The 27,410-nt window shown below is 33.3% G+C and overlaps 1 pseudogene; it reads right to left on the bottom strand.

Moving 5' to 3' along the window:
* Nucleotides 1-22,435: 22,435 nt before the first annotated feature.
* The window catches only part of LOC149575081 (eukaryotic initiation factor 4A-6 pseudogene), a 158,485-nt pseudogene continuing 153,510 nt past the window's right edge, over nucleotides 22,436-27,410 (bottom strand).

Below are 27,410 nucleotides of genomic sequence, written 5' to 3'. Positions count from 1 at the left end.
ATTTACCATAGGCTCTTCTCTTAGGTCACTTGATGAAGCAAAACCCTTAAATCCTTGTCTTCCTTAGGTTCTTACACATGACAACCCTTGCTTCTGACCAACCATTCTTATAAATAAGAAATTAAGATCTTTTGCCGCTCATTCTGCATTTTCCAATTCAGGGTTATGATGGATTAGGTAGGCTACAATGAATCTACCCCATATTAAATATCTCTTATAGAGACTTCTCCTTCAATTCCAATTTGAATTCACCTAAAAAATAGTTTAGCTTGAATTCTATGCCACTAGCTCATCAATCTTATCTTCCACCTAGTTCACACCAATCCAAGAAAAAGAACTTGTTAACTCAGATCCATCAAATTCTCAATCTTTCAAATAATGTAGCCACGTAGCAGTATTGTGCTTCTAATGCTCAACACATATTGTGTTGCTTGACATCCTATGTAAAATCACTTAGCATGAACTAAAGTTTACTAATGTTCAACATAAAATAAACTTCACTTGGTATCCACTATTTTTCTCGCCATACATTAGAATAGACTTTTACTTGGCTAAAACTGATTTTCTACTCAACTTGCATTGACTTTTCTTGGCACCTACTATCCACTTGGCCAAGCTTAGAAAAAAAAATTTGTTTAAATTTTTCTTCTAAACTTTCTTAGTGTAACCAATCTTTGTAACCTTAAGTAGATTATTCATTATCATGTTATCACTATCTTAACCGATTCATGTACTCCTTTACATAATCATAACTCAACCTTTCCTCTAGGTGCTATTGTTACATCTTTTAATCAAATCCTCTTCATAAATAAAATATGTGATAGTACTTAAGTCATATAAGTAGTTTTCTTACCAACAAATAGTAGGTTTGACATCAATGACAAAATAATGATTGAAACACATTGATCATACTTCTTCAACAATCTCCCTTTTTAACAATCTTCTTCAATCTATTCTCAATAGATCATTTTTATTTATTTATTTCCTATGTTGGTCAAAATTTTGACCTTTTTAGGACATATACAAAAAATAAAATAAAAATCATAAGCCAAAATGGCCTTTGGTAAAAAATTAATCACAAATATACTAGTGGTAAATTGTCACACTAGACATAACGCGATTGCATCATGCTTACTAAAAATATACTAGAAATAATGTAATCTTTAATATCTAGGTGTAAAATTAAATTCAATTATTCAAAGGCCTAATTGACCTATTTAGGCATAGTTAAAGAATAAACTACCCAAAAATTAATTGATTTCACCAAATAAATGATTGGATTAGCTATGAAACTCTAAAAAATGTCTAAATCCTAAGTTTAATGCTTTGAATTAGCCATTCATGGAATAAATCAAAACCATCACAATTTTAAATTCATTGTCTAGCTTAGAATATTATGAAAATAATAATAAAAAATATGTAGATTAACAAATATTGCCTAAATTCTATCACACAATGAGTGTGGTGGAGGGAAAATCTATTGGAAATATTATGATAGGATAAGTTACTAAGAGGGGAGGGGTGAATCAATAACCAATATAACTTTACCCTTGATTAGCAATTAATTCTTTATGTGAATTTTGATCTAACTACATGCATGAGAAACTAAAAAAATGAAAGCATACAAAATACTTTAACACTTTAGATTTGGTGATACAAAAACCTTCCAAATAGAAAGTAAAAAAAAGGTGGGGATGATACCCACAAGCTTTAGCACTATTGTATAAAGTTGGCCTATTAAGGCTTACAATGATCACTTCTAATGATCTGCCCTATTAGGAGCAATAAGGACTGCTAGGTCCACCTTGCAAAAGGATTTACAAACATACAATGAAGTATGCACTCAGTAAAGAGATTTACAAAAAACTTGTAGGTCTACCTTGTTAAAGGATTTGACTGATCCACCTGTTAGGATGAAGTGGTAGTTGATCTCTGATTTGCAACTAGGTTTGCTAAATGAGATTCCTTTGAGTGTACAAATCACCTTGTTGTGATAGATAAATTTTTCCTACACTGTATACTATTGTAGCCTTTGTAATTTTCTCTTCTACTCTCTTCTCTAATTACATCTCTTCTATTCTTTGGATGTGATACAATACATTACATATATACCAATCTAATTACATAATTACAAAGTTGACCACAAAAAAATTTTAGAAAATATTATGAAGTTGGCCAATGTGTAGAAACTTGGGTTCTAAAGACTGACTCGGTGAAGTTCTGATATTTAGCATCCATTGTTAATACTCAACATTGTCATGCACTTAGTAGATGTAGAATCTTAGTCCATATTGATCACTTCCAAGTAGTCTTTGTTGGTGTAAATAAGTATTTACTTATTACACTTACTTAAGTTTACTTAAGTTAATGCATTATATTAATATTTATTTATTAGTCACCTAGGAGTATGTGCACTCTTGTGAGTTGTCATGATAACATCACATGGGTCCGCACCTCTTTTAAGCACATGTTGTCTACAACACAAGAATCTTCTACACACATATGAAACTTTTTCATTCTTATCCATTCATCTAGAATGTTGGATAAGGTGCTTAGTTGTCTTATCTCCTGGTTGTTTCTAGAGACATTCTAGGTGCTTCTTGAGAGGCCTTTGTATACAGTCACTCCTAGTGTACTCTTAAGCTGGCATATTGATTGAATATCATAATTCTGATCATACCTTGTCTATTTTGGTTTATTGTGTGCTTGTGTTGAGTTCTTTAGTTCTTGGGTGAATTTTGACCTAAGCCAAATTCTTACATGGTATCATAGCTAAGGGAGATTCTCATCGCATAGTCATTCAAGACCATTCATGCTTTAATACCTCGAATTGAATTTGGAGGATTTGTAGAAATTGAGAGTGTCACTTTGATGAAGATCGACTATAAATTTTCCTATACTGAGTGAATGTTTATTGTGAGGCAATTTTTTTTTGCAAATCAGAACCTAGAGGCCCCGATTTGCAATTTGAGTATGATCATTTATTTGATCTAATTTGTTATTGTTCAGATCTGCATTTAATTTACTCTTTATAAATTATTTTTCCATTTGTGTATTTTTTGGAATTATATTCAAAAAAATTTCTCAGTTAGGTATAGAAATTTTTTTTTGGCTAAACTAGGCAGTGACACCCCGGCTCGACTCTATATTTTTGGTAGATTATTTATTAATTTTGTAGGGCGGGTTCATTAATCACGTGGGCACCTCTCCATATTTTTGGCCTCTTAAAATCTATAGGCCATACCTATCAAATCTAGGCTGTATCCACATAATTTTCACCAACTATTTCACTCCCAACAACCCAGCAAAAGTCTTACCCAGGAGACTGCTCACCACTTTCTAGTGAGAATATAAATCCAGCTGCAGGCCATTTGACTTTAGCATTGTGGATTTTCACTTATAAAGGCTTGTAAGTCTCGCAACCTCACCAATGTGGGATTAACCCATGAGATTCTAGCAGAATCTTCTAATGATTTTGATCCAACCCACAGTCCTAGCATCGACAATTTGCATTCCCACGACTCTGTTATCATATTTGGTGGAAACCTTAAAAATATTTTTGGTGACTTTTGTAATAGTTTGGAAGGTGCTATAGACTCTACCCAGGACATGTGGTGCATTATAATTCACTGTTATAACCATTCCCTATACACGTAGACATCCTAGTGACCACACAGTTAGCCATCACTGAATAAGCAACATTGCCACGTGGAAAATTTTTAATCACTCACCTATTATCGTAGTCAACACAACTATCTAGCATCATTAGTAGCCTCATTGTCATCCTAGTCAGTAGCATAGTTAGTGACCATAACGTATGAATTTTTTCCACAATAGCTTTTTGTACCATTTGTACAATGTTGATGTCATTGATGACATCATTTAGGGGCTTGGAGTAGCTGATGTCACCAGGTTCATGGCCTTAACTTTGATGCCAATCTAGATGTCATTCTAGGGTGAATTAAAATTGCTGTGATAGCCGTATGACTATTAAATTTAACCCCATCATTTGCTGATGCAACCCCTCTCCAAATTTATTTTGGTTTTTGCAGTCTAACTTCAGGAGGCCATAACTCAGACATTCAAAATCCAAATTAGGTGATTTTTTTTTTGAAATTGGGTAGAATTTCCTTAATTTTTTTATTGTTGTAGCTTTTTTCTAGTTTTGGTGCAAGGATTTTGAAAAAATGCATTTTTTGGCAACTGTATCTGCACAGTCCTACATTTTACAACTTCAAATGCTCTGTACAGGCACATCTGAAGTCAAAAAATAGGTTCCATTTTTTTAAAGTGCATTATTTTTTGTCTACTTTTTAGATATACAATCAAATTGTAGGGTTGTGTGAAAAAAAGTGTCATTTTCAGCAATAGGACCTTTCTTTTCTTTGTAATGCTTTAGAATTGTAGCACATTGTAAAGTTCTAGATTTGTAATCTATTAAGAGGTTATAACAAGCAAAATCAAAATTCCACAAAGGCCAAAATTGGAAAGTAGCCCATTGTAATCACACTACTGATAAAGTGCCCAAAGCATCTATTTTGGGGGGGTTTCTTGATTTAGTAAAAAGGGGGGGTGTTCTTGGTGTTGTTTTCTCTCTTTTCTACACTTTTCTTTCATTTTCTACATTATGGGAAACTTTAAGTTTCCAAAATTAACTCCTCATAACTATGCTACATGGTCCATCAAAATGTGGTATCACTTAATGCATAATGGAGTTTCACAATATGTAGATGGTACTCTTCCTAAAACAATAGGTGATAATGTTTTAGCAAGTGATATTTCAGCTTGGGTAGCAATGGATAGGAAAGCCCTAGGTGATATATGCTTGGGAGTAGATGATAAGATCATGTATCAAATCAAGAAGTATTCTACATCCAAGGAAGCTTGAGATACCCTCAAAAGCCTATATGGGAGAGTGTCTAAAGAGGATGTTTTCAAAATAAAATCTAAGCTTGTCTCCTTAGATCCTAAGTCATATGACTCAATATAGGATTTCATCATCAAGGTGAATGAACTAAGGACAAAGCTTACTAATTGTGGAAGTTCTATAAAAAATGATAGACTAATCTATCTCATACATAACAAGCTACCATTGGAGTATTCAACATTTTTATCTTCTTTCAACACCTCAAAGACTACCTTAGGGTCTACCTACAAGAAAGTCACTTTTGATAAATATGCTAAATTGTTGGATTATCAAGAAAAGAAGTTGAAATCAATGGGGATTCTTAAATCACCTAAGTCTAAAGCATTGGTGGCCAATGAGGGTTCTCAAAATTCAGTTGGATAGTCTTCAAATAAAGGAAAGGGTAAGAAGAAATGGAAGAACAAATCAGAGGATGCAAAAAAGCCAACACCACAACCAAATCAACAAGGCAAGTCCTCGAATTCCAACAAGAAGGGAGAAACAATAAGGAGAAGAAGAAGTGTGTGTATTGCAAGAAATTGGGTCATGAAGAGCATAAGTGTTATCTTAAAAATATTGATGAGTTGATCAACATCATGAAGAGACATAATGTTCCATTGCCTAATGCTTACAAGGAGAAAGGGTCATCTTTAGATTCTAAGGGCAAAGGGTAAGCATTCATGGCAAATGCAAACTCTTCAAAGGAATGGATATTTGACTTAGGTGCCTCATATCATATGGGTTCTTCAAAGGATGATTTTTCTTCAATGAAGTAGTCCAAGGTACCACAAATCTTCATGGGAATGATAGCAAAATAAAAGTTGAAGGAAAAGGAAACATAGAGATGGAAAGTGGAGAGTTTCAAGGTGTTCTCTATGTTCCAAACCTAAGTTCAAATCTCCTATCAATCTACCAAATCACTCACCTTAGAGATGGACATAGAGTTGAGTTCCTTCCAGACTTAGTAAAGGTGCACAATGTTAAAGATGATTCCTTAGTTGCAGTGGGGAAAGTGAATCATAACAAGAGGTTGTACTCTTTCTCTCATTTTGTGCCCAAGTCTCCTTCAAAGGCCTTGTTATCACAATAAAATTTGAGCATGCAATTATGGCATCAATAGTATGGTCATCTTGAATTTCGTTACCTTCAACAACTTTTCATAAACCATATGGTCAAAGGTCTACCTCAAATCAAATTTTCTAAGGGTGAATGTTCAACAGATTCAGTGGATATGCATCCAGAGGGGAAGTTATAAAGAGGGAAGTCTTCAAGAGCAACAAGTGTTCTTTAGATGGTTCACATGGTATTAGCAGGTCCTTTTGCATCTAGCCAGGGATGATACATACTTACCTTTGTTGGTGACTTTTCAAGGTTCACTTGGGTCTACTTAAAAGAATGAAGTGTTGGATAAGTTTATAGAATTCAAGACTCATGTAAAATAAAAATCTAGAAATACTATCAAAGTAATCTAAATGGACAATGGAAGCATGTACGTGAACAAAAGACTTATGGACTTTTGCAAACTCAAGGGAATTGATCTTCAAACTCTAGCACCATTTAGTTTGCATTAGATAGATGTTGTAGCTTTGAGGATATGAACTCTTAAGTCTATGGAAAGTTTCATGATACATGCCAAGTCTCTAAATCCATCATTAGAAGTCAAAGTAATCATCAATGCCACTCACATTCTTAATCATTCTCCTTATCTTGACTTAGATGAAAAAACTCCTTTTGAGGCATGGTGCAGTAGAAAACCTATTGTGACACACGTTAGAGTCTTCAGTTGTCCTACATGGGCAAATAGATCTTCTAGGGGATGCAAGGAAAAATCATCTCAGCCTTGTACCTTCATTGGTTATGAAGACAGTGTGAAGGCATATAGACTTCTAGATCCAGAGACACATCAGATCTTTGTGGAGAAGGATGTGTACTTTGAGGAAAGTTCGCCAAGCTTGTCTTCTATCCCTCTCTACACATCATACAGTGTGGAAATTGATAGTGACACTAGAAATTGTACTTCAAGAGATTCAGACACATGGGGTTCGATCAATAGTTACAGTGAGAGGTCACTTTATTAGTTTAGTCCACATGCATATATTGCCACAGTGATAGGTCCAACACAGTAGGGTACATCCAATCTTCTAGATATAGGTTTAGTGACAAATTTGGGAGACAATATTGATGATCTTCCTCTTCTTCTTGATGCAAAATTACCTTTTTCAGTTGTCACAAGGGTTCCATCTGACTCTCTTGTTCATTCTCTACATGATTAATCCTCACTAGTGGAAGTGATTGTGGATACTTATGATCAATAGTTGCAACAAGGTTCTTCATTAGTTTCAGAGATAGATAGTTCTTTGAGATAGGTTCTTCAGCCAGTTGAGCAGGTTTTAGAGACATCACTTATCCATGGGATTATTTCCACACATAGTGGAAGCATCGCATTTGTACCCTTGGCATTGTTTCTTCCTAAGGGGAGGAACACCATTCTGTAGTCTTGGATCATCTTCTTCATCGAAGTTGTCATTGTTTGACATTCTTCTTTGGGGAGGGAGCCTATCCTATCTCTCTTCCTCCTCTCATCATTCTCTTATATATATACTAGATGTATGTCATAATGGGGGGGCCTTGATTACTCCATCCATCCATGCATCCCTATTTATCTCTTTTTTTGGGGGAGGGTTTTTCCCATGAGGTTTTCCCTCTTTCTCTGCTTTATGAGAGATTGCATATCATTATGTACATGGGTACCCAACATGGCCTATTAGTTGTGGCCCATCCTACATTTCATCCTAATTTTTGTAAGCTTAAGGGCATTCCCCTAAGTTGCACTTAAGGGGGGGTGTTGGTGTAAATAAGTATTTACTTATTACACTTACTTAACTTTATTTAGGTTAATGCATTATATTAATATTTATTTATTAGTCACGGAGTATGTGCACTCTTGTGAGTTTTCATGATGACATCATAGGGGTTTGCACCTCTTTTAAGCACATGTTTCTTACAACACATGAATCTTCTACACACATATGACACTTTGTCATTCTTATCCATTCATCTAGAATGTTGGATAAGGTGCTTAGTTGTCTTATCTCCTATTTGTTTCTAGAGACATTCTAGGTTCTTCTTGAGAGGCCCTATATACAGGCACTCCTAGTGTACTCTTAGGCTAGCATATTGAATGAATATCATCATTCTGATCATACTCTGTCTATTTTGGTCTATTATGTGCTTGTGTTGAGTTCTTTAGTTCTTGGGTGAATTTTGGCCTAAGCCAAATTATTACAATCTTGAACTCGGTCTACACTAGTGACTCAGTGAATGCTATGAAACTTGGCATATAAACTAAATCACTTGATTCACACTGCATAGCTTTGTCAATTCTATCACTTCAAGCTCGGTATAAACTAAGTCACTCGGTTAACATTGAGTAGCTCAGTTAACACTAGACTCACATCACATTAACTGTGAACTCAATAAACACTACACAAATTGGTTTGTACTAGTAAACTTGGCATACACTAAGATTCTTAGTTTACACTATTCATCATCAACTTTGTAGTAACTACTCATTGCAAACTAAAATCTATCAAAAGGACTCGGTAGAAATTATAGAACTTGATAACAACTGAAATGCTTGGTTAACACTATTAACTTTACAATATGCTTAGTCTAAACTTATAATTTGAATAAGTGTATGTCACTAATAACAAACATGACTAAAATGTCAAAAATCTTCCCCTTTGACATTAGTGATAAAAACACTTACCAGTCAAAATTGAATTCAAGAATGTTCAACAACATCTTAATTCATCACCTTATGTCTCCAACTCGGTAGAGTATACTATTTTTGAGATTTTTCAAAATTGGTTTTGTAAGAGATATATTTTTTGTATATAGTAATGCTCCTCCATACATAATATATAGTATACTATACATACAATATAAATTTTCTTTTATAATATACTTTTTTCTTTCAATTTTCTCCCCCTTTCTATTTTTTACATCTTATCTAATCTTTTCCTTTATATATTCTTATAGTTTCTCCCCCTTTTTGATGGCATATTTACACAATAATGCTAAAATGTGACAAGAAGTCTGAGTGTACCTTCAAAATAAGTTCCAAAGTCTTGTCCCAATTCTCTTGCAAGACCTTGCATGTGTGCACTACAACTTTCATTTTTGCTAACAATTCAATCATGTTATCTACAATAGAGAAATTATTGTCATGGATGAGTGTTTTTGAGTGAGCAATGTGCTACTACAGTGAATCCATGTTAAGGAGAATCATATTTTGAATATCTATCAATGTAGATCTGATTCTTTCCTCTTTTCTAAGTAATTATGCCTACATATCTATTAGAAATCTGATCTTATTGGAGTAGAGCTACAACTCAGGTCAAGCTACAATTGTTGTGCACTTGCCTTCAAATCTTCATCATTTTTGATAATTTTATCTCTTATTTCTTTTGTGAAAATTGATGTATCACATTGTTTTCCAAAATGTAAAGATACATTAATGCAAGAGATTTATAGAGTGTCTAAAATAGTAGACAATTCTACTTGATGAATGGAAATTTGTTAAGCAATAAGTTCTAAAACTTTATTCTCAAACTTTTTCTCAGCTTTTTGCAATAATTTATCTTGTCCATCCAAATCTTCATTATATTTCTAGACTACCTTTTCCAACTGATACAAAATTGGTTGAGAAGTGTCAAAATCTATGCCTAGAGCCTCTACTAGAATGTTCTTAGCATCCTCAATGATCTTAAACTCTTTGTTTCTTTCCTCTCTAAGCCTTTGTTGCTTGGCTTTCTTTTGAAGTAATTCACCAAAAAATTGCATCTGATCAGGATTTAGATTTGAGATGTCCCTTTAGGAATGACAATCTCCTCATCAAGATCTATATCCTCTTCCTTTTCTTTGCCTTCACCCAAAAATTTTGTGGTCAGTTGAGGCTTAGTTTCAATTTTCCTTGCACTTATTGCTTGTTTACTAAGAATGGAAGCAATTGTTGAAATGATAGGACTCAATGTAAAAATGGATATTGACCTCATTATTGAAATACCAGTAGTAAGAATACCTAATGTAGATAAAATTGATGTAGAAGGTAGAACTTTCTGCTTAGTAGATGAAGTGCTAGGCACTACTATCAATGAAGTACTAAGCTAGAATAGTGCAAAGTTGATTGAGTGCTTGTGCTTGCAGTGCTAGTCACAATAAATCCTACAAGGCTATCTCCAAGCTTGATGTTATCAATGTTTTTTCTTGGAGAATGAGGAAGTGAGGCTATGACCACTATAGCAATCTTCACTAGGTTAGTCTCCTCAACATCTTGCACATCTTCCTCAGTAGCCTCTTGATCTTGTTCCTCTTCATCATCTTTCTCATCTTGATCACCATCATCCTTATCACTTATACTTACAAAAAAATCACTCAGTTTGTAAAGAAGATAGACATTCTTCCATGTATTTGAAGCATTCTTCACAACATGCTCAATTTCTTTCAAAAAAATAAGAAAGGTGTTGAATCTTAAAGTTAAATTTTCTTCATTTTTCTTCAAAGATTCTTTCACCTCCTTGTCATCCAAATTAGCAATAAGCTATCTCAAGGTCTGCTCATCTATATCTTTTGTAGTTTGCATTGCATGTTCCCATCTTGGCTTGATTTTTTCCATTAAGGCATTTGGAATCTACTGAGTAAGTTGGTCACATGAGTACTTCCACTTACCCATTTTGGATATCAATATATCTTCAATTTGCTTCTTCTCATCAGCAGTTCTAGTCTCATATTTCAATTCCTTGAAGCTTATGATGCTAGAACTTGATTCCAACTCTTTCATTCTTTCCTCAAATGTGGGTGGAGACCTCTTGAAAATCATTTTCCCTCCTTCTTTATCTACTTTCTTTCTGGAGGATCTCTTAGTGAACACAGTAGTGGATTTTTTGGAAAGTTTGATAGTGATTTCCTTACCCTTCTTTTTTAGTGGCTCCTCTTCTTCTAACTTTTCTTCATCCTCTACTTCTTCATTCCCACCTTTTCCTTTAGTTAACAAAAGAGTAGAACTAGTCTTCAGTTTAACAATCCTCTTCTTCCCCTTGTTAATTGCCTAAGGGAGCTTGATCTCTAGTTCTATTCTGGCCTTTGCCTCATTATAGGTGCCAAAGTAAGCAACCTTGGGATAAACTAGTTCATTTATTAATGCCTCAATTATGTCTTTTATTTCATCAATGTTTACCTCATATCCTAGGTGGAGGTTTTACCCATGCAATTCCTAGCCTAACAACCTAAATATACACTAGTATATTTTGGAAAATATGTGACTATGTAACTAAAAAATTTAGTCATACTACTAAAAATTGTAGTCACATGACCAAAATAGATCATCTTCATCTATTCCTTTGTAATTTATAGGTATAGGTGACTAAATAAGTAACTAATTTGGTCATAGGTAAAATCACAAGATCAACCAAATAGAAATGACTAAATAAAATACCAAATAAATGACTGAATAATTAGTCAACAATAATTAGTCACCTAAATAAAAATGATTAAATAAAATACTAAATAAATGAATAGATAATTAGTCACAAATAATTAGTCATTTGTACTTTCTCTCTTTACTTTCTCTAAGGTTTATTTATTAATGGATTAGTTTTATCTTATTTTCCATAACTCATTCATGGCCCCTGGACCTTCTCTTTCTCATACTAGCCGTGGTTTCACTTTGCATCTTCTTAAAACGTAATGCTTTGTTAAATTCACCATTTTGGGCTCTTCAATTAATATTGAAAACTGATTTAGTTTTTCTCTTAAGAGATATATCAATAAATGAGTTGATTAATAATTTTTTTCTTAATTTAGTTATCTTCCATTTACATTATTCATTTAGAATCTCAAAACTTTATTCTAATGTTCATAATTAAAAGAGTTATTACTTTATAACTAATATAGAAATATAGGAAAATACATTGATAATTAAAATAATATTAATAGCATGTCAATGTTATATTTTGGAAAATATGAGAAGGATAAATTCATCTAAATATTTTACAAATATTATTAAGGCACATGTTAATTTTATGAAGTAAAGTATTAAAAAATTTAACATGTTTACTAAAAAATTAATATTTTGTATTAAAAACTTAAATAATTATTTTAATATAAAAAATGAAAACAAAAGACTTCCACTTAATAAGACATTTTGAATGTGTTTCTCAATTTGAAGCCAATTTTAGTGTTCAATTAAAAGAGAGACAAAATAAAGAGAAAGTACACAAATATAAACAATCGAGCATAGTTGAGCTCAACCATAGATGACTTTTATCTATTGATTTGAAGAAAATGGAGGGGTCGAAGCATTGCCCTATAAAATTTACACCCTATAGTTTGATTGGATTACTTGAGATGTATGTAATTTTTTACAACCATTGCACTTATCTTCTCCACAACAACAACAGTATGGTCTCAAATCTCTAATTTTTGCCACAAGTTGGTCTTGGTCTAGCTTTGTGCAATATTTCCCAGGAGGGTTTTTGGTAAGAGTTTCTCAATTTTTTCTTATTCTAGTACCGATGTGATTATACACACACACTCTCTCTCTCTCTCTCTCTCTCTCTCTCTCTCTCTCTCTCTCTCTCTCTCTCTCTCTCTCTCTCTCTCTCTCTCTCTCTCTCTCTCTCTCTCTCTCTCTCTCTCTCTCTAATTAGAAATGTAAACTTCAGCTTTCAATATGCAATTTTTTTTTAGTTTGTATACTTATTTAAGATGAATAAATTAAGTTTTCTACACTTGTGTGCTAAATCTATTGGAACACCTACACTAATCTAATTACAAGGTAAAAAGGGGTATTTTTGGATGTTGAAAAATTAACATGCCAATATATGGATTCTTTCATGGACTTTGGCCATTGTGAGAAGGAAAAATATTTTCCCTATAAAATTGAATGTAAAAATGATTTTTGGCTCAATTATAAAGAACAAGGATACACTTATCTAAGGAACACTTGTGAAGTTGATCATAATGGAAATATATGGCTGACAAGGTGGAGATACTCACAACTCATGCCCCTTTACATAGAGCATTTGGATTATCCATAATGAATTATCAGGGTGGTTGGAAAATTGATTTAAATTTTTTTCTAGGATTATTGAATTTGACATCATGATTCTTAGATCTCTTATACCAAATAGTCTAAACTAGCCATAGATACCTACACTACAATTGTCAAAATAAAGATTATTAGTAATCATTATGGATTCATCCTTTACACCATCAAATTAAATATACTTTAAAATTTCTAAGGCTTTTTTATAATTACATTGTAAATATATGATAGTCATTGATGTCCTCAATGAGATCACATTTCTTTGAGGCATTATGTCAAAATGTTCATGTGCCTTTTCTATGCTTCAAAATATTTCATACATATCACTAGAGGACATGCACCTAAAATCTATGAGTAAAAAATACCACTTCCATTTTATGCTTTGATGGAAGTCCATATCATATTTTAAAACCATAACTTTGCTACATGTTGGAAGTATTTTAGAAAAGTTTATGGAATATTTTTTATTTACATGTTTCAATTGCATTTTATTGAATATTTCTAGAAATTCTTTATATTAAATCTATTTTATATAGGATATGAGAATGCAATTCAATGAGACCTCATTTCTTTGGGGTATTTTACCAAATAAATCACATACCTTATCTATGCTTCCACCTCTTGTGTTCAATTCTACATGGGTAGTTGCAACCAAAATATTTGGCGAAAATTCTCTATACTTTATGCTTTATTGAATATTTATACCATGTTATTGAGATCCCATTTCAACACAAGATATGAGAATATTTTCAAGTGTCATTTGGTATGACAACCCATTTGTTGCATTTGATAGAAGAGTGTGACTATCTCATGAGGACATGCCCCATGACATATCTAACAATACTCACTTTCCTTCAATGTGTTGCCCAAAAAATTTAAAGAGTGTACACTATGTTTTTACACATATCATACATGTTATTTGTCTTATTATAAACCATTTTATCATTTCTTCACAATTACTTCAAGTTCCATATAGGTCACTACTTTGTAGGTTTTATGGTGTAGATCATCCTAGCATGACTTGTTGGGCAACACATTGAAGGTTGAGTCATAATGATGCAAGAGCATCTTGGGTTGTCTTGTTATCCTGCTCATTTTGTTCACCTTGAAATTCCTTCATGTGCCTAGCAGTCCTTCATGTGCCTTGCAATTCCTTCATGTGCCTAGCAATCTTGTTTTCTTCATGTGCCTAGTAACCCTATTTTTTTGCATTGCCAAGTTACTATAGCAATTCCTTCATGTGCTGAGTTACTGTAGCATTCCTTCATGTGCCAAGTTACCCAATGTATGCCGAGTGATTCTTCATGTGTCAAGTTACTTAGTGTATGCCAAGTTTTTCTTCATGTGTTGAGTTACTCAGTGTATGTCGAGTGTTTCTTCATGTGCCAAGTTACCCAGTGTATGTAGAGTGTTTCTTCATGTGCCAAGTTACTTAGTGCATGTTGAGTGTTTCTTCATGTGCCGAGTTACCTAGTGTAAGCCAAGTGTCAGTATTTGGACGTGATTTTGCTAGCCAACTTGCAAGATTTATTTCATTCATGACATTTATGTTAAGATCTTTTCTTGGGATGAGTCCAGACCATTGTTGGGTCTGCCCTCCTCCTATGTAATGATTCTAGAATGATTTGTAAGTTGTTTTGGCAAGTATAAATAGAATGTTCAGGCTTAGAATTAGGCAAGTTTTGGGGAAGCTTTTGAAACAAAGATTAGGGAGTAGAACTGAAAATGCAAATTTTTTGTTGGATCTTTGTAACTGAATGTATTGTAATTGGCCGTAACCTAGAAGGCCTCACAGCTGGGCATATATGAAGATATTTTGATGAATCAATAAAATTAATTCACTCTTCTTCATCCTTTAGTTGTTGTTCTTTGTGTTCGTTTCCATTGTGTTAACTCTTGTAGGGTAGTTTGGGTAGCTAGGTGAGCCTTTGGCCCTAGTTATTCATCCTCTTGCCTACGTTAGTTGGTATCAGAGCTTGAGGTTCATCCTAGTGGAGATTGGATCATGTAGAACCCTAATTTGGATTTAGTTGTAGGGTGGTAGATCTATGGATTTGACCTATAACTTGCAGAGGGTTGTGATCTTACAAGAACCTAATTTGTAAAGATGGTTTGTGGTAGAGGAAATAATGTTGATAATTCTATATTGGATCAGCTGAGACAAATTGCAGCTAGATTAGATGCTATGGAGATAGCCTAGAGGAGAGGAGCACATCTTGATGATGTAAGTGATGATGAAGTAGCAACACAAAACCATAATCTAGAACTTGAAGAAGATCAAGATGAGGAAAGATTGTTGAGAGTATTGTCTAGAGAAAATTCAAAGCCTATTGTAGAAGTTGTTCCTTATGATGGAAAATTGGACACCAATGTTGTGTTGGATTGGATCTCTAATATGGATAAGTTCTTTGAGTATGAAAACACTCTTGATAATAGAAAGGTGAAGATTGTAGTCACTAGGTTGAAAGGTCATGCATCTCTATGGTGGGAGCACTTGCAAACTGATAGACAAAGGAGAGGAATGGAGAAGATCAAAACTTAGCCAAAGATGGTGAACAAGGTAAAGAACAAATTCCTTCCTGCTGATTACCAAGTTAGCTTGTTGAGAAAGATGCAAAATTTGAAGCAAAAAGACATGACTATGAAAGAGTATAGTAAGGAATTCTATAGACTGGACATCAGATCTGGACATGTGGATGATGATGTTGAGAAAATTGTAAGGTATATTAATGGATTGAGAACTAGAATACAAGATGAAATAAGTTTTGTGAAGTTGAAAAGTGTAGAAGAAGCATACCAGTATGCCTTGAAGGCTGAGGAGATCTTGACCAAAGACAGAGAGGTAGAAGTGGTAGATTCCAAAGAGGTAGAGGTAGAGCTTATGGTGAAGTTGGTTGATTTGAAAGTTCTATTTAGGATAAAGGCAAATCTAAATGGAAGAATGATGACAAAGGTAGGATCGAATGGAAAAGTGGTAATTCTTACCTAGGAGGCACTAATTCTTACCGAGGAAGAGGTAATTCTTATTCTAGAGGTGGATTTCATGGTAATTGTTTTAGATGTGGGAAAGAAGGGAATACATCCATTGAATGTAGATATTTTGAAGGTGGGAAGAATAATAGAAATATTGTGATCCAAGAAGATGATGAGGGTTCACCAAGTGGACCTGAGGCTAGAGAAAATTTGATGGTGAGAAGTACCTTATGTAATAAGGGAGGTGATGAGAAACCCATTTTAAGGAGAATTCTTTTCAAAACATGATGTAAGATGGCTAGAAAATGTTGTAAAGTGATCATTGACAATGGAAGTTCTAAAAATATGGCATCAGAAGAGCTGGTTACAAAGTTGCAATTGTAGAGGCTAAAACATCCCAAACCTTATCATGTTTCATGGATCAAAGATGAGCATAAGATATTGGTAAGTGAGCAATGCCTTGTGAAGTTCAAAATTGGACATTACTTTGATGAAGTTTTGTGTGATATTATGCCCATGGATTGTTGTCATATTTTTTTGGGTAGACCTTGGCAATATGATAGATATGTTGTACATGATGGAAGATTGAATCAATATACTTTTTCGGTAAATGGGAAGAAACAAACATTGTTGCCTTTGATTGAAGTTCTAGATGAGGTGAATTGTACTACTATAAAATATTTGCATGGTTAATGGGAAACAATTTGAAAAGAAAATGAAGGAGAATCAAGTTTTTTTTTCTATAATTTCAAGAAAATTGAGTTTTGTCAATGGAGACCGAGTGCAAGAAAATAATGTTAACCGATTGTCAGTCAGTGGTGACCGAGTGATAGATGGTAGTATTGATAGAGTACCAAAAGAAATTGTAGAGTTGTTGAATGAGTATAAAGAAATTATTTCTAATGATATTCTTGATGTTTTACCTCTAGTAAGAATTATAAGTCATTATATGGATCTAATCCCCAGAGCTAGTTTGCCAAAAAAAGCACCATATAGATTGACACCTATAGAGAATGAAGAACTTAACAGAAAAGTGCATGAGTTGTTGCAAAAAAGTTTGATCAGAGAAAGCTTGAGTCTATGTGCTATACCTACTATATTAGCTCCTAAAAAGAATGGAGAATGGAGAATGTGTACTGATTCCACATCCATTAACAAGATAACAGTGAAATATAGGTTTCTTATGCCAAGGATGGATGACATAATGGATTGTTTGAGTGGAGCAAAGTATTTTACCAAGATTGATTTGAAGAGTGGCTATCATCATATCAAAATTAGAGAAGGTGATGAATGGAAGACTGCTTTCAAGACAAAATATGGTTTGTATGAATGGTTGATTATGCCTTTTGGTTTGACTAATGCACCTAGTACTTTCATGAGGTTGATGAATGAAGTTTTGAAAAGATTCTTGGGTAAGTTTGTGATTGTTTATTTGGATGATATTATGATATTTAGTAAGACTAAGGAAGAACATCTTGAGAATATTAGACAAGTATTATAGAGGTTAAAAGAGGAAAAGTTGTTGATCAATCTGAAAAAGTGTTCTTTTATGCAAGAGGAGATTGTGTATCTAGGATTTGTGATCTCAATTGATGGTTTGAAGATGGATCTTGAGAAGGTTAAAAATTTTTTGCAATGGCCTACACCTAAGACTATGAGTGAGGTAAGATCATTTCATGGTTTACCTAGTTTTTATAGAAAGTTTATAAAGAATTTCAGTGCTATTTGTAATGCTATGATTGAAACAATGAGGGGAGATAAAAAGGAATTCAAGTGGCCACATGGAGCTGATAAGAGTTTTGAGACTTTGAAACAAAAGGCTGTGGAATTACCTGTATTGGCTTTACCTGATTTCAAAAAAGTATTTCAAGTTGAATGTGATGTAAGTGGTAATGCAATAGGAGCTGTATTAAGTCAATAAGGTAAGCCTATTGCTTTCTTTAGTGAAAAGTTTAATGATGCTAAAAGAAAATATTCTATGTATGATCAAGAATTTTATGCCATTGTTCAAGCATTGAAGAAGTGGAGACATTATTTGATACCTAAGGAGTTTATGTTGTATACTGATCATAAAGCTTTACAATATTTGGGAAGTCAACATAAATTGAATCAAAGACATATGAAGTGGGTTGAGTATTTGCAGAGTTTTACATTTGTGATCAAGCACAAGAGTGGAGTTACTAACAAAGTTGCTAATGCATTGAGTAGAAGACATTCCTTGTTGACTGAAATGAAGGTTGAAGTTCTTGGTTTTGATGAAATGAAAGAATTTTATGATGCTGATACTAATTTTTCTGAGACATGGAGAGAGTGCATAGCACCAAATCTGATAGATCACATAAGTAAGTATGATGACTATTTCATTCAAGAAGGTATTTTGTTCAAAGGCATCTAGTTGTGTATTCCTAGAAGACCTATGAGGTTGAATTTGATTAAGGAAAAGCATAGTGGTGGATTAGCTAGACATTTTGGAATTGATAAGACATTGAGTTTGTTGAAAGAGAAGTATTATTGGCCACAAATGTATAAGGATGTTCAAAAATTTGTAAAGAATTGTGGAGTTTGTCAAGTTGCAAAAGGAGTGAGTTAAAATACTAGTTTGTATACACCTATTACTATTCCTGAGAAACCTTGGACTGGCATCGGTATGGATTTTGTTCTTGGATTGCCTAAAAAAGTGAAGGGGTATGATTCTATATTTGTTGTAGTGGAAAATTTTTCTAAAATGGCTCATTTTATACCATGTAAGAAGACATTAGATGCTGAGCATGTTGCTGAACTTTTCTTTAAAGAGATTGTGAGATTGCATAGATTACCAAGAAGCATTATTTTAGATAGAGACAATAAGTTTGTTGATTATTTTTGGAAGACTTTGTGGAAGAAGATGGGTACTGAATTGAAGTTTAGTTCTACATTCCATCCAAAAATAGATGGATGGATAGAGGTTGTGAATAGAAGCTTGGGTAATTTGCTAAGATCTTTAGTTGGGAATAAGCTAAGTAATTGAGAGATGGTATTGGAACAAGCTGAATTTGCATATAATAATTCTATGAATAGGAGTATAGGGAAGACACCTTTTGAGATTGTTACCAGAATGCATCCTAGAGGTATATCAAATTTGAGAGATTTTGCTGGAGAATAAAAGAAAAGCACTATAGGAGAAGAATTTGCTGATTTTATGGAGTCCTTGCATAAGAAAGTGAAGTTAAGGTTGGAACAAAGCAATCAAAAGTATAAGGAGAATGCTGATTAGTCTAGAAGACACCATGATTTTCAAGTTGGTGATGAGGTGATGGTTCATCTAAAGAAAGGAAGATTCCCAGTTGGAACATATAGCAAGCTAAAGATGAAGAAATTTAGACCTTGTAAGATCTTGAAGAAGTTTGATAGTGGTAATGCTTATGAAGTTGAGTTACCTAATGACATGGATATATCTCCTATATTTAATATTGTTGATTTGTATAAGTATCAAGAGTCAGAGGATGAAGTTGTTATACTAGATGATTATTCTAAGAAACAAATTAAGGAAGTTGAATAGATATTGGATTAGAGAGTTGGCAAGAGTATAAGAGGCAAAGATTACTATGAATATTTGGTGAAGTGGAAGAATAGACCTATTGAAGATGCTTCATAGATTTCTCAATTTGAGTTGGATTTAGCTCAGGTTGGGACATCTCAATGATTCAGAAGAATCATTTCTTTTAACCCTAGTTGTCTGATGCAAGAGCATCCTAGGTTGCCTTGTTATCTTGCTCATTTTGTTCACCTAGAAATTCCTTCATGTACCTAGTAGTCCTTCATGTGCCTCGTAGTCCTCCATGTGCCTAGTAGTCCTCCATGTGCCTAGTAGTTCCTTCATGTTCCTAGAAATCCTTCATGTGCCTAGCAATTCCTTCATGTGCCTAGCAATCCTATTTTCTTCATGTGCTTAGTAACCCTATTTTCTTCATGTGCCAAGTTACTGTAGCAATTCCTTTATGTGTCAAGTTATTGTAGCATTCCTTCATGTGCTAAGTTACCTAGTGTATGCCGAGTGATTCTTCATGTGCCAAGTTATCCAGTGTATGTCGAGTGTTTCTTCATGTGCTGAGTTACTTAGTGTATGTCGAGTGTGTCTTCATGTGTCGAGTTACCTAGTGTATGCCAAGTTACTTAATGCATGCCGAGTGTTTCTTCATGTGCTCAGTTATCTAGTGTAAGCTGAGTGTCAGTATTTGGATGTGATTTTGCAAGTCGATTTGTTGGATTTATTTCATTCATGACATTTAATTTAAGATCTTTTCTTGGGATGAGTCCAGACTATTGTTGGGTCAGCCTTCCTCTTATGTAATGATTCTAGAATGATCTGTAAGCCATTTTGGCAAGTATAAATAGAATGTTCAGGTTTAGAATTAGGCAAGTTTTGGGGAAGCTTTTGAAAAGAAGATTAGGGAGCAGAACTAAAAATGGAAATTTGCTGTTGGATCTTTGTAATTGAATGTATTGTAATTGGTCGTAACCCAGAAGGCCTCATAGCTGAGCATGTATGAAGATATTTTGATGAATCAATAAAAGTAATTCACTCTTCTTCCTCCTTTGGTTGCTATTCTTTGTGTTCATTTCCATTGTGTTAACTCTTGTAGGGTGGTTTGGATAGTTGGGTGAGCCTTTGGTCCTAGTTATTCATCCTCTTGCCTGCGTCACATAAATCTTCACATCTTCATTTTTGTGAACTAATTTTTATTTATGTTTACTTGAGATCTATGTAATTTTTGATCTCACTAATTTTTAATAGTGCTATAACTGCGGTTCAAAGAAACAATATTTCCAAGCTAAATACAAAAGGATCACTTCTAGAGAGAGAAGTGAATTCCCATGGAAGAAATTATTCAAATGGAATGGTAGAAATAGTGGAAGTGGTAGAAAAATGAATATATATTTTTAATTAGAGCTTGGAAATAAAATAAGAATAACTAAATTTTTCTAAGGTTTACATCCAAAATGGGAGCATACATTCAACCTATTTTTTCATGAAAACATAGGCACATTGAAACTAAATTTTAATGAACAATGTTCAGGCCATGTGAAATATGACATTTTGGTTGGCTATGAAATCAAAGTTATAGTTTTAATTTGAATTAGTTTTAAAATAGAAATTACTATTTAGATGGAAAACAATACTTTAAACTTTTATAATTTTTGTTAGTGAGTGTAAATTTAATCTCTCTTATCTAGTTCTATTGCAATCCATAGTATGTTGTATTTTGTGTTCTCCTTTTCCTTGTGGTCTATTCTACTCATCCTAATGATGGAACATGAGTGTGATTTAGAATATTGATGTAAAAATTTATAAAACAATCAAATTCAAATTTTTTTAATAATAATTATCATGGATTCTGGAAATTTCTTCTCTTTTCTTTGTCATTATTGAGGAATAAGAGAACAATTCGTGTCTACTTTGTACTTTAGGATTAGAAAGTTAGAGTAGGGTTGATCATTTTTATATAGCTAGATAAAATTTTAAGTAGACCTTTCTTTGAATTATTTTTTCATATTGATTACAAAATACTAAGAACCATTACTCTTTATATTAGTTTCTTGGAAGCATTTCAACTAAGGAGTTATAATAATTCATTAAAATTTACTCTTAGAGATCCTCAAATTTCATTACTCAATTAAAATTAAAATTAAAATATACTAAATTTTAGAAATTTTGAACAATAAAAATTTGTAAAAGATTAAAATTTCTTTACAAAAAAGCTACACTAAATTTTCTTATTTAAGTATTAATTTTTAGTTCCATGGTAGGAAACATATGCATCTATTGAGATGGAAATTTTTTATTTGACTAATAACTAGCTGATCAAAGTAAAAATATTAGAAAGTAACACAAAATAAGGTGATTTTTCTAGTGGTAAAGATATAATATTGGAGGGAAATAAAAATTTAACAGGACATGTTCTTTAGGTGGGTTGGCCAAATGTTGAAATATTGTAGAGTGAAAGTTGTTTGTGGCTCTCATTTTATTGGTGGAATTATGTGTTTCATCCAAACTTCAAAGATGATACATTGCTAGAATATTACTATAATGAATCACTCAAGGCTCAAACCATCCAAGTACTCCTTTATTTAACTTTGATTTTGTTTGAAAAGGGTAGCGATTTGCTGCTTCTCTCCTTGATTTAACTGTGGAAAAATCTTCATTCAATCAAAAAAATGCACTGATGTAGAAGCTCATATGGTCTAGACCCAATGTTGGATCATTAATTAGTTTGGTTTTTGACAACTTTAGAGGATGGACTTAGAGAAAAAGGGCTCTTTAATGCTCCATCAAAATCTTCGTACTTTCCATTATGTTTTCCTCATAAACTCTTTACTAATGCTCTCCGAAGGGCATCATCCTTTTTGCATTAATTTTATTCTCTTTTCTAAGAGGTGGAAAATGACCCTTGACCCAGAAAAAAAACCCATTAAGAAATTTTGTGAGCCCCATTTATTTTGTACATTCTCTCATCATGGTAGGGTACAAATATTTTTTCTTTACATGTCCTACCAAATTGACCTCTACAATTGATATGGTAGAGATATTTTTCTAGCTATGTATGTATGTCATAATTGATAAGAAGAGAAACTTGTTTCACATAAATACCTTGGGCCAAAATTTTAGTTGTAATATTCACTCTAGAAGAACCTGATCTAAATTCTCTTATGATGATGTCTCTAGTATTTTGATCCATATCACCATGTGTTGCAGACATTGTGTGACTACAACCTATCATTTTCTCTATGAGTGAATCAACCTTTCTCCTAGTATTTATTAAAATCACACTCTATGTTATGGTAAGTATTCCATATAAATCTCAAAGAGTTTCAAGCTTATACTCCTATTTACCCACATTCACATACAACTATTTAATACCCTTTAGAGTAATCCCATCTCTCTTTATAAAAAAATGGATTGAATTATTCAAGAACTTCCTTGTGATCTCTAGGGATTTAAGATGCATTATAATTAAGAAAACACCAATTTGGAGGTTTGAAAGGAGCGATTGGAAAATATTATATATTTGATGAAAAAGAAATTAATGAATGAAAGGAATAAAAGGACTTTTTTAAGGAAATTAAATAAAATAAGACTAAATCAAAAACTGATTCAATAATTCAAAATTTAACTCTAATATTATATGATCATTAAATCTACGTGACTATTTTATTTTCTTCATCAAGAACAAACATTTTAATGTAATTATAGTGTAGGGTACGGTGATTTCTAGTGTATAAGGAAAGATGCTTTTATTTTTAATATTCATTTATTACACATATTAGGAAATTGAATTCACTCAATTTTGGCACTTGTGGGATTTTATTTGGTTAATTTTTAAAAGAGGTATTAGTATTTGAACAATAACTATAAAAACTCTTGTTTAAGGTATATAGTAAGCAAGTAAGATATGATATCTTTTAAGTTCACATTCATGGAGACCCCATGTTTGGCAGAGAGATGTGGTTACATGCATATTAATTTTTTCTTAGTAGGAAGACCATGCAAGGAAATGTATATGCTTTGAAGCAATAAGAGTTGATTGTAACTATCTCTATGCTAGTACTGTAGAGACAAATGAAGGTTGAAGACTTATGTCTACACCAAGTGAAATGGAGAAGTTCATGGATTTAAGATTGGGGTATTAGGAAATTAAGGAAGGGTCTAAGAGTTGCATAGGGGTTTTGAGCCCTAAGACAAGGATAGTTACTTATTTTATATACAAAGATTCAAATGGTAATTATATGTAGAAAAGTTTAGTTTCTTTAACTTAGACTATGGATCTTGGAATCATTTAATTTTTTGTTCATACAAATGGAAACTCTTAAAGGGTATACTTAAAAATGAAACAATGTATGGTGAGGATATAGGAGAGATATTCTTCTATTTGAACCAAGAGATATATTATTTGTTAGAAAGTAACATCCGCCAAGACATTTGAGAGTGGGGGGCAGAGGGGGGGTGGGTGGGTGTATCAATTATATGCTTAAAAGAACTCTCAGTATCTTTATTACTTCTTAAACATGTAAATAGTAGATGCAACAACCATAGAAAGATAACCATCCACAATAACACCAAAAGTGTTAACTAGGGGAACTCTTGATCAAAGGGAAAATCCTAGAGGTGATGATACCCACAAAATGATGTACTAATATAAAAGTTCCTTGTGAAAGGATAGACCCTATTAGGATTAAATGAAATATTGTCAATACATATGAGTTCCTATTAGGATACTTTTAATCCTTGTTAGAAGATTCCAACCCTATTAGGAGTTGAAAGGAGGACAAAAGAGCTAACTATCCAAATAGCCTAAGAAATAATCTCGACTAGGTAATCTTTTAGATAAGCATATCTAGGATTTTTGAATTAACTGACCAACAACTCCTTTGCCAAGATAGTTCCTTTGAATATCATTGTACAAAAATCAACATCAAAATCTACTCTAAATTAGTTTAATTCACATTCAATTTCACATATACAATAGCCATCCTTAGTGGATCTCACTCACAAGTTTACATAACAAAAAAAGACCTCACTGATGATTATAAGTAAGAGAATAATCTTTCCTTTCTACCAAGTCCTAAAAAAATATCGAGTCAGCCTTGAGACTTTCTCAATTTATAATAATATGTAGGAAATATTTAAGATATTACATTACATGTTAGACTACAATTATACTCTTTCCCAAAGATATTTAGATCATGTAAATAATCTTTCAAATAGTCTTTGCCAAACTTCATAGAATGAACATCTATTTTTATCATCTAGATCATAGAGTATTCAACATTTCTCTGACATTCCTCTAAGCTCACTTAATTGGATTATATCTTTATTGGAAGATGTTGGCCTAGCTTTTCACTATTCCTATTTTGTGCATTCGACAGTGAAAAACCTTGACTACATGCCTTGAAAATTTTGAAATTAGGTTAAGACCTTGGGTAAAATTCATCAAAAAATCCTAATGTTTTATCTTGTTTTAACCTAGCTTTTGAAAACCTTTGAAAATATTATTTCAAACTATTTTTAGGTGGGACATTTTTACCCTAAGGTTTAACTTATTCAAGGATGACTTCATAAATTTTATTAAACCTTTTATATCCTTGTCTTTTATTGTAGTTATTGCAAATTTTTTTAATTTTTTTTTGAAAATATTAACTGTAGTACCTTTTTATCAATCATTGATCTTGATCAGATTGATGAAGAGCACTTCCTTGCAATATTTAAATGCAATGTTTTTAACTAAAGCGGGCAAGAACCTTTGCACAACATAGTCCTTGCTAATGATGGAACTTTAGTGTGCCACAAAGTTTATGCAGGTTTGTCAGAGTTGGTCAGAATCTTTTTGCAGGATTCTCATTACTATTAATGCACATTCTAAATTTCCTACAATGTCATTGGTTGGTCTTTTAATTAAGGTATTACTTTATGTTCAATTTTTATGTAGTGTTGATCTTGTTTATATCAAAGGCCAATGCTTGCCTACTATATGAAAATGCACCAGAATTAAACAATGCAGGCAAGTGCCAACAAGACAAGTAGCACCAATGTGACATCATGGACCTACCTGTTCAGAGGGTAATAATTGTTAGAGTAAATAATTAATTAATTATTAATTATTTATTCTATTACTTAAGCTTACTTAGGATAATGCATTTATTTAATAATTAGTATTTAATGCATGTAGTGATGAGTTGTTGACAACATGGGAGTTTGTTCCCTTCTAGCATGTTTCACAATTTTGTGGAAGTGTGCTTGGTTGTCAACCTTATCTTCTACTACTTTCCAGCTTGTTCTACAAGCTTCCATGAGGCCTTTATATTTAGGCTCTCTCATTTTATTTTAACAACACATTCTCATTGTAAATACATTTTCATTATTTTGCAATATGTTTTCTCTCAATTTCATATAGGTTTTTTCCAAGCTCCACCTCTTCCTTCTTGGTTTCCCTTCGATAGTTTATTTGCATGTAGGTGATCTTGGTGAGCTATGGAGTTGGATTTCATCAACTCCTACATGGTATCACAACCTCCCTACTACTGCTTCATTGAAGGATTTTTGAAACCACAATTCGAAGACACAAACCCTAGTTTGTTTGTGATTTTTTCTTCAATCTAGGGGAAGAGCATTTTTTTGAATCACATTAGGCCCAAACAAACGTTGCCATTAGATCTAGAAGGCTGTTTACAGTCAGGATTCATATAAAAATTTTCATTTTTGGCTACAGGGCATTTGGGGAAAAATTTTAGGCCCCCGAGGAGGCAACCGTATGGTCGTATGAATTTTTTATAGGAGGAAAATAAAAAAATATAAAAAATGTCTAGTTGCCACCATGCCATTGATGCTCAGCCTGTGGGTTGCCACAGCTAGTTGTGTGGCTGCCTAGCCACCATGGTAGCACTGTGGCCTAGCCAACACACTGCCTGTGCCCCTCCAATGCTAGTGGATCCACCCTTCCTTTGCTCAGCCTCGGTCTGGCCTCCACTGCCACTCTTCCTGGTGGTCCTTCTTGAGTTTTGTCACTCCACCAGTGTTTCTGCTAACTGTGTCCAAGTTTTTCCACTCCTACCCCACTCAAACATAGTTAGCTCTACTTTTCTACATTAGTGCTAGCTCAACGCCTAGTCTACAACTATTTTTTGCCGCTTGGCACTACATGGGGGTGACGCGTGGCATAGCTGCCATGTCAAATTTTGTCACGTGGCTGCCATGTGGACCTACCACATGGAATTCCACATGGCCTCTTTTTTTGTGGTGACAGCTAGCAAGCCATCAATTTTAAGCTAGTTGTTTGCTAACATTAGCATGACATCATCTTGCATCACCCATTCCACCTCTCTAGGGTCATTTTGAACCTACTTGTGGTTTTTTGGCCATAACTAGAGCATACAAATGTATTTTTTCGATCTGAAAGAAGTGCCAAAAAGCTGGTTCTGAGATGGAGACATTGGTGTAGGTATTTTTAAGTTTTGGTGTAGTTTTGTTACTAATTGTTTCAATTGAAGTATGAAGTTCTATTTTTGACTCTGGTATGCATATCTTTTGCATCCCATGTCAATTTTTTGAAAATGTTATATTTTTAGAAATCTAGTTTTGTCATCTTTTTAGAAATTTGGTCTTTTTTCTTAGATTTTGGCCTATGCTCCTTCTATCATGTTTTTGGCATTTTTTCTCTATGGTGGATATCTTGGGTGTTTTAGGTCTAAGGATCACTTTTTGGGCATGGTTTCTTTTGTTTTTAGGTTGTACTATCCTTTGTGTTAGCTTTTTTCCTTTTCTGATCATTATAGACATCATTTGTAAACTCTTTTGTATATGCATTGAGATAAAGTGCCACTTTTGCATTTTAGGTTCATGAACATTGTTTTTTGAGATAGTTGTACTTGTACTTTTTTTATAAAGCACCA

Source organism: Cupressus sempervirens, chromosome 2 (assembly GCF_028749045.1).
Source record: "Cupressus sempervirens isolate cs-2001-9-10 chromosome 2, ASM2874904v1, whole genome shotgun sequence".
NCBI classification, from domain to species: domain Eukaryota; kingdom Viridiplantae; phylum Streptophyta; class Pinopsida; order Cupressales; family Cupressaceae; genus Cupressus; species Cupressus sempervirens.
This window is presented reverse-complemented; position numbering and strand designations above follow the sequence as displayed.